The following is a 16,835-nucleotide window of genomic DNA, read 5'->3' as shown; positions in this document are numbered from 1 at the left end:
GGGCAAACAGCAAACCTATTTTTAAAAACACTTTAACTGTTTTAACAGTTTACTGAAAATAGACTGGTTCTATGTACAGACATGCAATATAACCTATATACTCTTCAGCTAATTTACATCTTAAAATAAAACTGAAAATACTAATTTATATTGAGCTAATGTAGGTTGCAGGTTTGTTCTCCTAATGTTGTCTGTTGTCATTAACAGCACAGTAAACTACATCAACCACTGCAGTATTTTACATATGACAGACAAATATACTGTAGGCAATTGACCTGTATATGAAAAATATGACACTACAGCTGATTAAAGGGCTGCAAGTGCCAAACAATTTCTTCTTCATCATCATCATCAATTCCCACTTCTATGTGTGGTCAGTCTGCTTGATCAGCACTCTCCATAAAGTTTAGCACTGAACTTACTCCCCAGTCAGAACCTTGCCCTTCAGATATTCTTTTACTTTATCCATCCATCTCTGCTTATGGCCTCACTAGCTTTCTCTTCCCCTGTACTTCCATTTTTATCATCTTTTGACCCACATACACATTATCTCTACTCATTACAAATTCAAACCACCTCAGTCTACTTTCCAGTATTTTCTTAGATATCTCTCTCATTTGTGTTGCTCCTGGGATTGTCTCATTTCTTATTCTGTGCATAAATAAAGTCGCTGAAAAACGTCCAAATGAGAATTAAAGAAAGGACTGGATACCATGCGGTAATTATCAATACAGAAAATTTAATTCATTGATAAATTGGTTTAAAGATTACTCAGCCTGTATTAATGGGGAAAGTGGGATACACGTACCTCCGTAGGAAACTGCTGTTCTGCGGTGATCTCGCAAGTGTTCATTTGATTGTATATAAGAGCATGAAGAATACAGTCGTGGATGACAGAAAGGGCACAAAAACACATCTGAAGATTGAAGTACGGACGGAATGTCTGTGGTATTTTTGATCGTGATATAATCCTGTTTAAAAAAATATAAAATAACATTACAGCGTTTTAATCGAACATCTCACAAATGTAAATATGCACAGAGTTAATAGGGAACCAAAGTACTGGCGGTGATCTACTAGCATTCCACTGAGCACCGGAGAGGGGGTGGCTATGGGTGGATGTTCCCCGTGAAACTTGCTTTGCGGTGTTTGAAGAGTTGCCGGCACCGCTGAGTGGCGGACCAGTTCAAGCACTGAATATGCATCAATTACTACAGCGAAAATGATTATTAATACAAACGTGAATCCAATATATATTAATATTTATACAAACGTACAATCACAACAAAGAAACAAAAAGTTATTTGAAATACACGAAGAAAACTTAACAATTGCAAATTTCACACGTTTTAATTTAGAAGCAAACTTACTTCCATTGTCAGAAATAACAAAAAATTCGTTTCGTTGCTTCTTCTTTGGTCTAATAAAGTTTCTTCGCTGCTGCTTCGTCTTTGTCATCTTTTCTTTAACAGAGTTTCGTTGCTTAGTACTGTGCAAGGCTATTTAAAAGGAAACTCTATGAGGCGGAACCTCAAAGCGGTAGGGATCACTAACTGTGAAAAGATTGGTGCAAGTTACACTTGATAGACAACTTCAAACGTTGAGTGAGTTTTTAATTGTCATACTTTAACAACAATCTCATTCGTTGAAATTCTGAATTAGACAATAATATCCACTTCCATTTACAGTTATCCCGCCTTCAGATCCGCCCATAATGTCTCCGGTTGCAGCAATACCCTTCTCTTCCTGAAGCCACACTGCCACAGTCTCCCTTTGTAAAACACTACAGACGCAGGACTGTTGTTATTTGAGGCAGAAGTGTGACCGAGTTCAGAAAGAATCTCATCTGCAAGAGGCAGACAGTAAGTACTTTAGAGATGTGCTTTATGGACGTGTGAGTTTTCATTCGCTCCATTAGAATCATCGCGCGCGGCGAGTTCGTGTTCGTTAGCCCTCCGCCGAACTTTGCTCGAGTGAATCCTCCAGTGGCCACTCGCGTGCCATTGCTTTTCATTCGTATCAGCGGTTCACTTCACGTGGCTGAATCCCAAATTTTAGTTCTTAGCTCCCAGTCACACTGCCGGCGCCTGTTCATTCCCCTCCGAGTGTTCTTTTGTCGTTTCCTTCGCGAATCGCCGGCATCGAGCAGACGGCCATTCCACACGTAAGACGCTTTGATTTGTGCCTTTGTTTCTCTTTTGTCACTCCGCGGCGCTCAGTTATGACAGTTGCGGGGTTGGTGACCGGCCAGCCATTTGAAGAGCAGCGAGGAGTCCCTCGGTCAACTTTGTGTTACTGCCTTACAGTTCTAGCAGAATGAACTTGAATCTCAGCCGGTTTTTTTAGTCTCTAGTCAGTTTCCATGTCTGCTCTTTTATTCTTATTTTCTCCACTTCTCTAAAGATGCTCAGGTTTAGTGGCCAGGAAAATCTAACTTGTCTTGGTGTGGTTGTGGACTTGAATGTGAGTGTGCCCTATGATGGTCTATAGCTGGCTCCTGCCCTGTACAGGTACTCTGGTTTTCTTCCTGTACCCCAATAACATTTTGTTTTGCACTGGACCACGGTGGTGAGGTGGGCTGTGTGGGTCACCTGTTTGTGTCACTCTTAGGTGAACTGTCAGGACTGGCATCCATCTTCTGGCTAAGACCTACTTTCATTTAATTGGAATATTCATGAAGGTCAATAATGATCAGCTTTTACTCTGCTGTCCCCCTCCCCCCACCCTTTTAGGGTTACACAAAGCAAACTGGTCCATCAGAAGCACAAATGGAGCGTTAAGAAAGACTGAGGCACACAAGGCCTCCACTGTGCCAATCTCACAATACTGGGAGTTGCTGCTGTTTAATAAGAGTTTATTAATGTGTTAATTACTAAAATATTTGTGACTAGCCGACGCCCACCGTAGCATACGGCGGTGTAAGAATAGGAACGGAAAATAGTGAGAAAGGATTTCAGAAATCAAGAAGAAAGAAATACTTCTTGAAAGCCGCAGTTGTGAATAGGTGTTTTGCTGGAGATGACAAATAATGAGTCGAAAGATCTAACCCTAGAAAAAGCCACATACAACTGACCGTGGCTGAAGACTGGTTGTTGTAGATTAATTCAAATCTTTGCAAATGTTTGTCCTTGGGACTTGTTGATAGTCATGGAGAAGGCGAGTCTGAGTGGGAATTGTGTGCATTTAAATTTAAAAGGGAGACTGGCGTCGGAAGGAAGGAGAGAGATTCTGGTAATGAAGATTGTTTCAGAATTTTGGATAGCGATCAGTTTGCACTCAATAATATGTGAATGCATTCAGGTAATGATGAGTCTTGTTCCGTTGCAAAGACCTTTTGATGGCATAATATTTCGGATGAGCATAACTATGGCTCCTTCCTTTAGATGAAGGATATGGGGAGACATGCCAGTTGGTGTGAGGGTGTGTAAAAACTCCTGTGGGTACGTAAGTTGATCATTAGGATTGTCACTGACCACTGTATCTACACTCTTGAAAGTCACTTTTTCACCCTGTATAAGATCAAGAACTTTGTTAATATGTAGAGAATCGTCGTTTGTGACGCTCAATATTGCTTTTGCAGCAAGTTCTTGTGGAGTCACAGTCGAGAAATGAATATTACCGTAAAGTTGAGCAACTGGGTCTAATTGTTGTGGTAAACATTGAGAAGGTATAAAATCTGAAGCTACTTTTTGTTCGTGGAGAATGTCAACACAGGTTGGAGTATAAAGTAGGATGAATTCGGTGACTGGGAGATGAAATTGTTGAAGTCATACCTTAGCACTTGAGTATTTCATTAATTTCCGAGAGAGCGTACATCGGGACAGTGTCAGTGGAATATTTAGTAAACAGGTCTTTGCAAATTGCCAGTTTGTGTTTGTCATAGGTCCGGGTTGTTGACAGATTCCTCAAAGGCACAAATGATAGTGAAGAGTTGTCTCATATGTACGGGCATCTTAGTTTGTGTAGCTTCATAAAGAGTGTCCTGCCAATCTTGTCATCGTTAAGGAGACCTAACTCTTGACATGCTGCTTTAAATGAGCTGCATATGTTTCCATTTATGGTTCTAAGCTCCTGGAAAGTAGTAGCTCCTGGAAACCGAGTTACGAGGGTGTGGAAGTAGTACCGTTCAGAGTCTTGAATAGAGACAATTGGCATTCTACCTATAGTGTTACTTTTTCAGAGTCGTTGCTTCCACACGCTAGCCTTGCAACCGAAAGTATAATAGTGTGGAATGTCTATATAGTGGAGTGATTTTGCATGAGTATCCATCTTATTCCGGTCAAACTATGCTGTTAGCAAGGTTTTTCTCTTTGCTTCTTGATTTATGGTTTCTTCTTCGAGACCTTCACGGAACAGGGCAGTTTGTTATTTGTAAAGATGGACAGGTAATCGTATAATTGTGTTAGATTTGTTTGACATACTGTACTTATTAAGACGCCACATAGCTTTTGGAGCAATAACATATCTTCCGTCCAAGAAAGTTGTGATTTCATCATGAACCGAGTCATCATTAGCATGTTCTTGTTGTAAGGTAACAGAAGCTGCATCATAACCTTTGTGAACATATTTGTAGAGATATTTGATGGACTTTATAGATGAGCAAACTTTGACATTAATATGTGCATTGAATTTTTTACTCAACCAAGGGTTGTACGGAACTATCTATCGATTATCAATTATAAACTTGCCTATTTGTGCAGTTGGCTCTTCTCTTCTGCGGTAGATTGGGTACCCATTAATGTTTTCTTGTGTGTGTTCCTTGTAATCTTTCGGGAATCGCTTGGTACAAATACCATCCTTCATGCACAATGCTGTTGGGTTACCTGCTGTACCGCATGGTCCAGGTACCATGCATTTAGTAACAATTTCAAATAACTTACGGTCAGTGACAAGGTTAGAGAGTTCAGGAGTGACATATTTATCAATGTCATCTTTGGTTCTTATTTTAGAATTATTGTGAAGAGTAAACAGCATGTGGGCATGAGGAAGGCCGCATTTTTGAAATTCAATTACGTAAATATAAGATATGACAATCCCAAAACGATGTTGTTGTAGAATGTCTGTAAGTAATTCCTGCATCTTAATTCAAAAGACTCGTACTACAATATCAGGTCTGTGCTCTGGTCTTTGGGTATCCGACAGTGCATGTAGAATTTCTAATGCAGGATTACATGTAAAAGTGATAAATAAATCAGGCTTTCCGATTGTACGTACTATGGCCATGGCATCCTGATAGTTTTGTTGCATGTATCTTGGACTTACTGCAAATATGGACGGTAATATGATCACTTTGCCTACATGTTCGTTGTTATTTTCAGCCTTTGCATGTTGTGCGTCTGATAGTCCTTTGTGTTGTTCCACGTGCAGATCTTGTTGATGTAATCTGAGATAGTTGAGACACACGCCCTCTGTTTTAACATGTGCATCTACGACGTACTATTGGAATAGTTTGCCGCTGGATTGTAAAATACTAAATGTATTCCTCATTGATCATCTGTACGCGTAAAATTGGCATTGAGTAAGCCTGGTTCGTTTGGCGGTTCTTTTATCGGGAACATGTTGTAAATTTTTGTGCCAGCCAATGTCTCTATAAGGCAGCGTTTCTCAACCTTTATGTATTAGCGACCCGAGTTTTCATAACGGTTTTAATAGCGCCCCCCCCCCAACGTTTTTTTGAAAGGAGCCCACTAATACCAATTTGTTCTTTTTTAATTAATGATATATCATAGATGCATATTTTATTATACCTACTTAACTTTTATCGACATTTATCTAACTCTATACTTATTTTTCTAGTATCAGAATGTAGTTTTATGTTCATTTGTTTTGGTTTCAATAGATGTATTTGTCATATTTCTGATTCTTGTTTTCTTTTTTCTCTTCTTCGCGCTCCCCTTTTTGTTACTTCGTGCCCCCCCAGGGGGGAGGGGGAGGGTGCCCTCGCCCCCGCCCCACAGTTTCAGAACCACTGTGATAAGGGATTAAAAGTGGGTAAACCATAGGATTGCAATTCATATTTAGAGTGGAAATCTGTTTACAGGAGTTGCCACTGGGATAGATGCAAATATCCCTTTCAGCAGGAGGTTCGCCATCTTCTCCAAAGTAAATCGCTGCAACATCGGTGTGACATGTTGGGGCATTGTATTGTCGTAAATCCTGCCCAGGGTTTTCCTTGAAAACCATTCGTACAAATGCTGTTGGATTTGACTGAGAAATTTCATGCATGTGTTTGTATGATTTAGCAAAGGGGTTGCTTGTTCTGAGCATAGAATCTAGCTGGAGAAGTACATTTTTGCTGCATGTGCAGTTTGCTTTATTTTTTAAGCGTACTTCAGTAGTCTTGCGCTGTGTCAAAAACATACAACTGTCCCTATCTTGGAGAGGTAGAAGTGTTAGCGTATAATGGAGAGATTTGGTGATAAATTTGCCCGTGTATTTTAAAACAGCCCGTGGCCTGGAGGTTGAGCTATCTGTGCACCCATGGAAGCAAATGCTAGAGAAGAGTTTTATTCTCGAATGTGTTCACGATAATTTTTACCTTCTGATGTTTGCTGTCTAAGAAGCTGTTGTAAAGACACAGGTGGCTCCCGCAAAGGTGGTAAAGCTACTTTACCGTCGTGGCAGCACCTCGAGTACTTGTTGGATGTATTACGCTCAGCAGGCCAGCATAGTGCATGACAGTGTTTGCACTGCTGGTGTGGAGTCCAAATGTTGTACTCTTGGACGGGAAGACAGGAATGAGGTGAAGAAGTACCTGTGGTAAAGGGAAGAGGATTATGTGTATGTCTGCTGAGACTGCGCTGGTTTGGAAATATTGCTTTGCAGATGTCGAATTGCAAGACTTGTGAATGAGTTTTGTTGTGTTTAGTCAGATAATCCTGTGTAGTGAACTTCTTATTGCATTTCTGGCACTCATATAGTTGTTGGGAAGAATGCCTTTTCTTGTGTTTAGCAAGTGAGGTTCGCGTTTGAAAAGTTTTGTTGCAGGAATCGCACTGGAAGAATGTGTTACTGGAGTGGGAGTCAGGTAATTTTTCAGCGGAGTGAATTTTTGTGTGTTTGTGAAGATAGTTCTGCGTTGTGAAACATTTTGTGCAAGTGTGACACTGAAACAATTTGTTATTGCAGTAAATTTTCTTGTGTTTGGCAAAGCTGGGTTTTGTTTTGAAAGGTTTAGTACAAATGTCGCAGAGGAAGGTTGTACTAGTAGACGAAACTGTAGTGTTTTGTGGAAGAGAAGAATGACTGAGGACTGATGTGTTGGTGTTATCAGACATTATGTGCTGCTGTGGAGACATGATTGGAATCGGTAGGAGTGCTTCATAGTGACCATTGTCCAGTTGTCCTGAGTACAGAAGGTAAATGGAGAGATCATTTCCAGAATTGTAAATGCAAGGCGAGATGTTGGGGTTGTGTTTGAAGTAAATGACAATGGTAGCATGGAGAATCTCTGAAAGAGCTTGAATTTCAGCTTCACCACCATAAATTCCAGATGTTGCCATGCATTGATAGTACTCCTGACTTGTTGTGATAACTTGATTTGCATTGGAAAGAACAACAGGAAGAACGTCTCCAAATCTGTACCAATGTGATGCAACAAAATCTACTGCCCTATGTTGTAGTGAGAGTGCATTGCCTTCCTCAGCCGTTTGCGTCAAAAAATAATCCACTGATAGGAACAGACAGTTACCGGATCGCGGAATAGAGATGACGTTGTACAAAAACCCGTCGACAGGGAAGATACTGTCGTTCATTTTATAACAAAGGCTTAGGAAACAACCGTCGCAGTGTAATGAAAATAGCAAGGTGTATGGGAGGCTGCAGGCAGAGTGGGGAAGGGTTTAGAAGAGGACGAATAGGAATCGAGAAATGCCATGTGCGTGTGAGTAGGACCGGTTTTGAGGTGGAAGCATAACGAACCAGAAGAGAAATATATATAAGAGATAAATTAAGGCATGAGGGTTGCCCTGGAAATGACATAAAATACATAGGGTCTGACAATGGGTCCAAGGATTTCATCCTGATACCTAATGGCAGTTAAGGTGCCATTGTCTAGCCTGTAGAGGTCTGTGCGTCCCTCCATGGATATGCCTCCCCAGACCATCACTGACCCACAAACAGACCAGCCAGCTGAACGATGTTAGATAGATAGATACTTTATTAATCCCAAGGGGAAATTCACAATGAAGTATATTATATATATTATTACAGGCAGTATAATGTTCTCCACGGCTTCTCCAGACCCTTTTACATCTGCCACATGTGCTCAGGTTGAACCTGCTCTCATCTGTGAAAAGCACAGGGTGCCTGCCAGTGGTGGACCTGCCAATTCTGGTATTCTATGGCAAATGCCAATCAAGCTCCACGGGGCCCATGAGAGAACGCTAAGCCTCAGGCCACCCTCATGAAGTCTATTCCTTTTTGTCATCGGTGGCCTGCCTGTTGGAGGTCATTTTGTAGGCTCTTCCAGTGCTCATCCTGTACCTCCGGTCCTGCTGATGGGTTCAGGACCTTCTCTGGCCCTGTCCAGCTCTCCTTGAGTAACTGTCTGTCTCCTGAAATCTCCTCCATGCCCTTGAGACTGTGCTGGGAGACACAGCAAACTTTCGGGCAATGCCACATATTGATTTGCCATCCTGGAGAAGTTGGACTACCTGTGCCACCTCTGTTGGGTCCAGGTATGGCCTCATGCTACCAGTGGTGACACTGACCGTAGCCAAATGCAAATCGAGTGACAAAACAGATGATGAGGGAAAAATGTTACTGGCCTCCCTCCACCTGTTAAACCATTCATTCCTGTTTTGGGGGTTATCTAATTGTTGCCCCAAAGCAGCTGAAACTGATAAACAAGCCCCTCTGCTACTTCACTGACCAGATCAATAGCCCACAAGTTTCATTGACTTGATGCTATACTCGGATTAAAAAGTGTTCCTTTAATTTTTTTGAGCAGTATATTTTAATGTAATATTGTGGTTTTATAAGTCACTACACAAATTACTGAAATGCACTTAATGACAGTTTTGGATAGCCCTGTACTTCAGTCCTTCACAAATGCAGTAGTTTACAAACATCATATTTTAATTTCTCTTTGAGAAGCATGAAAAATAATTGTGTTGAATCTCAACTTATAATTATATTTTTGCTACGTATGTACCATTGAGGGACTTTTTTTTAAAATCAGATGGTCACTTTATTTTAACAAGTAATGTAAATAACCTGTTTACTGTTTACCCTCAGATCACATTCTATTTGTTTATCCAGCAGAATTGAATATTTTCATTTTCTACACAATACTGTAATAACTGTACAGTTCACTCAGTAAGACACACAAACACACTCACTATGCATACACACTATGAGTGCCATCATTGGTTCCCCTGTGGATTGGACTGTTGAATCGACACAATGGCTGTACATGCTGGGGTCTTTGGCACATGTCGTCCCAGTAACATGTGAGGTGTCACCAGTGGTTTACCTGCTCCTCAAGAAGGCTCTGTTTCCTTCTCCCTATTCAAGTCTTGCTTCAAGGTTGTCACGGTGACAAAAGTATTTTTTTCTGAGATGTTCAATATGTTGAAAAAATTGCCTGTGGCCAGCATCCAGCGTAATGTTTTGTCTAAATCCTTCATTCCTTTTTTTGTAGCATTATAGTCCATTATCATTTCTAGCTATGGAATCCCCTATCCCTGTGCAGATCACATTGTGCTCCAAAGATGTGTCATTTGTTTAGACAAACATGAAGGTCTTCACTGGCGTCTTCTGTGTGGCCAGCAGTTGAGATGGGAGCCCTGGCTTATTTTTCCTTATTGTGCTAAGCACAAGTTATTGCATATGGCGTTGTGGTCATGCAGCTTATGTCATGTCCAGAGCAACCCTCATGCCTTAATTTCTCACAGGAGTTCCTCCATCTGACTTCCCCTTGTTAATAAAATGACATCCTCTGCTCTTCTGTATCTCTGTGTTTCCCCTTGAGCAAGTTATTCATAGCTTTGGACCAGGTTATCATGCAGATGATGCTTAGATCTATTTCAGTGTTAAAAGTGACACTTCATCAAATCTTTCTCAGCTCACAACTTACCTCAGTGAAATTAAATTAAAATTAAAACTTGAACAGAGCAAAACATTTTAAAATTAAATTCCAACATAACTGAACTCCTGCAAAGTGGCACTAAAGTGTAACTTAAGAAAACAAGCTCCTCTTCAGCCATTCTTGGTGATGATCTCATCAGACCTTCTTGGTGTCACTTTGATTCCTCCTTTTCTTATTTCACCCATGTAAGCCATATTAAAAAACTTCCACCTGTTTCACATTCCTTATTTTTGCTCATTCCACTCCTTTTCTAATGCTGAGAATCTTGTCCCTGCTTTAATCGCATCCCACATTGATTATTGTAAGTCACTACTGACAGGTGCCACTTCTAATCATATATCACAGCTCCACCTGATTCAAACCTCAACTGCAAGAGTCCTGACACAGACTAGCAACAGCGAGCACATCCCAGCCATCCTGCTGCACCTTCACTGGTCCCTGTATCTTACAGGATTGAACATCAAATTCTGTTCTTGACCTGCCCAGTAAGTTCCTCTCATTCTGTGCCCCTCACCAACCTGCACTCTGTGGGTGACAGCAGGGCCTTCAGTTGTATAGAGCACCTTGACTGTGGAATGGCCTCCTGAAATTAATGACATCAGCTGACTCCATTCATTTGTTTTTCACTCATTTGTTTAGGAAGACATTAAACAGACCTGACATTCTGTCCCTTCTTTCATTTTACCCCATCTGTCTGTTCAGGTACTCAGAGTTTGAATTTTTCTCACAATTTCTGTTATTTGTTCAAGAATCCATTCATCCATCCATTATCCTACCCACTATATCCTAACTACAGGGTCACAGGGGTCTGCTGGAGCCAATCCCAGTCAACATTGGGCGCAAGGCAGGAACAAATCCCGGGCAGGGCACCAGCCTACCGCAGGGCACACACATACCAAGCACACACTAGGGACAATTTAGGATCGCCAATGCACCTAACCTGCATGTCTTTGGACCCTGGAAGGAAACCCACACAGACACGTGAGAACACGCAAACTCCACGCAGGGAGGACCTGGGAAGCAAACCCAGATGGGTCTCCTAACTGCGATGCAGCAGCGCTACCTACAGCGCCACCGTGCCACCCTTGTTAAAGATTGTATACCCTGTATTTGTCTTCTGCGGTGGGTTGGCACCCTGCCCGGGGTTTGTTTCCTGCCTTGCACCCTGTGTTGGCTGGGATTGGCTCCAGCAGACCCCCTTGTGCCTGTAGTTAGGATATAGCAGGTTGGATGATGGATGGATGTATTTATCATTATCTTTATTTAGTGAAGATATTATTTGTAGCCAGTGTTATATAGGTCATGTTATTCTTTCTGAATTTTGGGCATAGGAAGGGTGCTATATAAATAAATTGTTTTCTTATTAGTATTTTTCTTTTTTTTTCTTTTGATGACCCATCATTTATGACAAAAATGAGAGTAGTTCTATTTAAGGCAATTAATATATAGCATAATTCAGTGTAGAATATGTATTACCGTATTCTTCACATTCATGTTTAAAAATATTAGATTGGCTTAAATGTTTATTCTAAATTGGTTTAGAATAATATTGTATACATGCATAGTATATTTTAAAAAAATGTAATAACTTTTATTATTAACATTTTACTAAACTCTAACGTGGTGCATACATTGTAATTATATTGTAAATTTTGTTTCATGAATGTAAATGAAAAGCTGTTTTCAATTAACACAGATCTTGATGATTTTAATTTTGTCGACATGTTAAATGGTTCCCACAGACCCGAACACAATGACTTGGCAAATGATTTGAACTTTTGACGTGTATTGGGGTCCATTGTCTAATATTAATGTCTCTGCAATGCCATGTCTAGCGAAGGCTGCTTTGAGCTTGCGTATCACAGTTGCTGATGTGGTGGTGTGAAGTTTGTCTAATTCATAATATCTGCTATAGTACTCAACAGTTACAAGGTAGTTTCCATTGTTCCATGTGATTCTTGATTTCTCCATATTCAGCAGCTCTTCCTTTAGTCGACTTCGCAAGGCAAGGGGAATCCTTCTTGGCAGGTACACTACTGGAACTGCTGCGGGGTCAAGGTAAATACTACACTCCCCAGAGAAGTGTAGTAGAAATCTGGTGTGCAAATAAAAGCATAGCGTTTGTGAACAATTGGGATGATTTTTGGGAAAGGCCTGGATTTTTCAGAAGAGATGGTCTTCATCCTAACTGGAGGGATCTTATGTATTATCCCAAAATATGGCAGCAAAACTGCCTGGTTGACTGATTAGAGCACCATGCAGGCCTCAGTCATGTGATTTTAAATCACAGGCTGTTGTTTACCCCACCTGTTATTTTCCTGAAGCTGTTACCCAAAACCCTTGTTGTGAGGCATCCAGTAAATTTAGTCTTGATACAAACCATAAATTAATTGATAACCAAAAATAAGGTGTATAATTAGACCAAGGGATAAAACCAGACCTCCACCAGGGCATCTGTAATAGAAATTTAATTCAAATTAAAACAAAAATATATCAGCAGTTCAGAAAGAACCATGCAGTTTTAAATGCTGTTTATTGAACATTCGCTCTCTTGGCACTAAAGCTGTTTTGGTAAATGATATATATTAAGTACAAAATCTGATCTGTGTCTTCTTACTGAAACCTGGCTTAGTAAATGTGACACTGTTCCCTAGCTGAGGCGTCACCAGATGGATACGTTCCTTCATAAGTCTAGAGATTCTGGTGAGGAGGAGGCCTTGGAATAATTCATTGTAACAAAATGCAAATCACTCCTAAAAATTTAGGCAACTTTACATCCTTTGAGGCATTCATTTTAAATATTAAAACAGATTCCAACACAATTATAGTGCTAGTCTACAGACCACCAGGGCCATATTCATTGTTCATGACTGAATTTAGCAACCTTCTGTCTGATTTGGCTATAAATTATGATCACGTAGTTCTGATGGGGATTTTAATGTACACATTGATGTGGAAACTGACACTTTTAGCAAATGTTTTACTTATTTGTTAAATTCAGTAGGATTTTGTCAGATTGTCAAAGGTCCAACTCATAATCATAACCATACATTAGATTTAATTATAACTTACAAAGTTGAAATTCAAAATTTAAATATTACTCCATTAAATGTAGTTATTTCCGATCACTTCTTAATTACATTTGATTTAGTTCTGCCCATGCCAACGACTCACAGATTAAAACAAAGACAGTCGACATCTAGATTGTAATTCTGCTTCAAAATTTATAGATACCTTGAGTAAGTCGAGTGTAATTGTGGAAAACCATTTAGATCAGTTAACATCAAATGTAAACGTGGAAAACAATTTAGATCAGCTAACATCACATTATAATGTGACCTTGAGAGATGCTCTGGACACAGTGGCTCCCTAAAACAAAAGTGATCAAAGCACATAGAAACTCTCCCTGGTTTAATGAAAACACATGAGCTCTTAAATTAGAGTGTCGAAAACTGGAGCACAGATGGAGAACAACAAAGCTACATGTCTTTCAAATTGCATGGACAGAGAGTGTTAATAAATATAAAAAAGCCCTCTTTAAAGCTCGCTCAGAATACTATTCTACATTAATAGATAGCAATAATAAAAATCCTAGGGTACTTTTAGAACAGTGGCTAAATTAAGAAATGGGAATTCAGATCAACAGTGCAAAATACCAACAGATATTAGCAGTACAGACTTTATGAACTTCTTCAATGAGAAAATTAAAAATATAAGATCCCAGATCTCAGCATCACAGTACAAACCAAATACTAGCTTAGCAGACCCTGTCTCACATTGCATTCAGCACTTTAATAATTTTAATCCTGTAACTGAGCAGGAAGTCTTAACTTTAATTTCTAAAATGAAGCCCACTACTTGTTCCCTAGATCCAGTGCCAACAAAACTAGTAAAAGTGCAATGGATGTTCTTGAGCCCTATTCTAAACATTATCAATAGTTCATTATTGCATGGCACAGTACCTGATGCACTAAAAGTGTCAGTCATTAAACCTTTACTTAAAAAGTCAGACCTAGACCCACACATACTAAATAACTATAGGCCTATTTCAAATTTACCATTTCTCTCTAAAATACTAGAAAAGTAGTCGCCAGTCAGCTTCAGTCACACCTTACGCATTACAATTTATTTGAGAAATTCCAGTCTGGTTTTCGCACTGGTCATAGTACAGAAACGGCACTAACACGGGTTGTAAATGACATTCTGATATCCTCTGATGAAGGAAACTCCACTGTAATTATGTTGTTGGACTTAAGTGCAGCATTTGACACCATTGACCATTCTATTTTACTGCACAGGCTAGAAAATATGTTGGGCTTACAGGCCCGTGCTCGCTTGGTTCAGTTCTTATTTATCAAATCGATTCCAATATGTACAGAAATGTGCTGACAGTACTCCATCATTATACACAGAAGTTCAATATGGTGTCCGCAGGGCTCAGTACTGGACCTTTACTGTTTTCACTTTACATGCTTCCACTGGGATCTCTCATTAGGAAACATAATGTTAATTTTCACTCGTATGCAGATGACACCCAGTTATACCTTTCATTTAAATCAAATGAAGTTTCTCCGATGTTGTCTTTAATTAGTTGTGTTAGTGAATTAAAGGAATGGATGAATGAGAACTACTTGTCTTTAAATACAGATAAAACAGAGATGTTAATTGTTGGAGGGAATGACGCTGATCACAGCAATATTTTGTCATCATTTAACTCAGTTGGAATCCCAATTAATTTTACTGAATCAGCCCGCAATCTAGGAGTTATCTTTGACTCTAGCATGTCATTTAAAGCACATATTACAAAGTTGTCCAAAACATGTTTTTCCATCTTAAAAATGTTAGGAAATTAAGGCGCTTTCTAAATAAACAGGATTGTGAGAAATTAATTCATGCATTTATCTCTAGTAGGATTGACTACTGCAATGCGGTGTTCACTGGCTGTTCAAACTGTTCTCTATACAGCCTCCAGTTAATCCAAAATGCGCTGCAAGAATTATTACAAGAACAAGAAAATATGAACACATAACTCCAGTTCTTAAATCTTTACACTGGCTCCCAGTTAAGTTTAGGGCAGATTTCAAAATCCTCCTTTTAACATATAAAGCATTAAATGGCCAAGGTCCGGCTTACTTGTCTGAACTTATCATGACTTACAAACCTGAGCGCACATTAAGATCTCAAGATGCCGGTCTGCTTAGGATTCCAAGGATTAATAAAATAACAGTGGGAGGTCGAGCTTTTAGTTACAGGGCCCCTAAACTGTGGAATGGTCTTCCTGCTTCCATAAGAGATGCCCCTTGGTCTCAGCCTTTAAATCCAGGCTGAAGACTCACTACTTCAGTTTAGCATATCCTAATTAGAGCTGCTGATTAACTGTACAGACTGCATCTGTGTTGTTAGTCATTAGCACTTAAACATAAGTAACATGATAGTTAGTTATATTTGAATACTAACCCTCACCTATTCTGTTTCTTTCTCGGTACTCAAATGTGGCATTGGTGCCACGGCCACCTGCCAAGTTGTTTGCCTGCCTATGGTAAAGTCATCCCTGATGGAGGATCACAGGAATCATGGGAAAGAGGGTCCTTTCATCGGATTGGCTGCAGCTGTTTCAGCCGTGGAATGGCCAAATGGGGGAGGCAGCTTGATGGATGAGGTCTGCATGACTCTAAAAATATCCAAATCTTATTATGTGATATCATCTACTGTTAAATTCTGCTCTGTACTTCTAAAATTTTTATTTTATGCTGTATTAAGGATTTGTTCTGTTCTGTGTATTGTATTGTATTGTATTGACCCCCTTCTTTTGACACCCACTGCACGCCCAACCTACCTGGAAAGGGGTCTCTCTTTGAACTGCCTTTCCCAAGGTTTCTTCCATTTTTCCTACAAGGTTTTTTGGGAGTTTTTCCTTGTCTTCTTAGAGAGTCAAGGCTGAGGGGCTGTCAAGAGGCAGGGCCTGTTAAAGCCCATTGCGGCACTTCTGTGTGATTTTGGGGTATACAAAAATAAACTGTATTGTATTGTAACAGACCAATGCCCTTAAAAACTTCAGCCAACTCTTCTTTTATTGACTGTATGTCAGCTGGTGAGGTCACTGCTAGGACTACCTTAATCAAATCCAAATCTAGACATGCCTTTAGCCCTAACACTGGAGGTTCCTGTGTCTCTATAACAGTCAGTCAGTCATTGTCCAACCCGCTATATCCTTACACAGGGTCATGGGGGTCTGCTGGAGCCAATCCCAGCCAGCCTAGGGCACAAGGCAGAAACAAATCCCTGGGCACACACCAAACACACACTAGGGACAATTTAGGATCGCCAATGTGCCTAACCTACATGTCTTTGGACTTGGGAGGAAACCTGAGCCCTGGAGGAAACCGACGCAGACATGGGAAGAACATGCAAACCCCACGCAGGGAGGACCCGGGAAGCAAACCCAGGTCTCCTTACTGTGAGGCAGAAGCGCCACTGTGCCACACATCTCTATAACATGGAAATCCAAAACCCTGCTGCGCTCCTTGTATTTCCAATGCAGTGTACATGTACCTCTTACTATAAGCAGCTCACAGTTTGCATTGCATTCACTCAGGAATTACATTAACTTATGTACTGGTGTCTAATTTAAATTTAAGTTTTTCACCTTGCTTTCCTATTGCCATGTCTGCAAAGGCTTGTTCATATTCAGTTTGTTCCTTTCTTACTGCATCAATAAACCACTCGTCTTCCTCTTTATCTGAGG

General features: G+C 40.2%; 1 protein-coding gene across 4 annotated transcripts in view; it reads left to right on the top strand.

The window, feature by feature from the left end:
* LOC120533527 (zinc finger protein 239-like) overlaps positions 1–16,835 on the top strand; it is a 304,582-nt gene that overhangs the window by 209,381 nt on the left and 78,366 nt on the right. The window contains exon 1 of one of the 4 annotated variants that reach the window (XM_039760459.1): positions 1,710–1,862. The exons of the other annotated variants lie outside the window; for them this stretch is intronic. The gene's annotated coding sequence lies outside the window, so the exon portion shown is untranslated. Of the gene's footprint in view, positions 1–1,709; positions 1,863–16,835 lie in introns of those variants that run through there. 4 annotated transcript variants of the gene reach the window in all.

This window comes from Polypterus senegalus, chromosome 8 (assembly GCF_016835505.1).
Source record: "Polypterus senegalus isolate Bchr_013 chromosome 8, ASM1683550v1, whole genome shotgun sequence".
In the NCBI taxonomy this organism is placed as follows: domain Eukaryota; kingdom Metazoa; phylum Chordata; class Cladistia; order Polypteriformes; family Polypteridae; genus Polypterus; species Polypterus senegalus.
The sequence above is the reverse complement of the archived record's forward strand: the minus strand, read 5'-3'. Positions and strand labels throughout refer to the sequence as shown.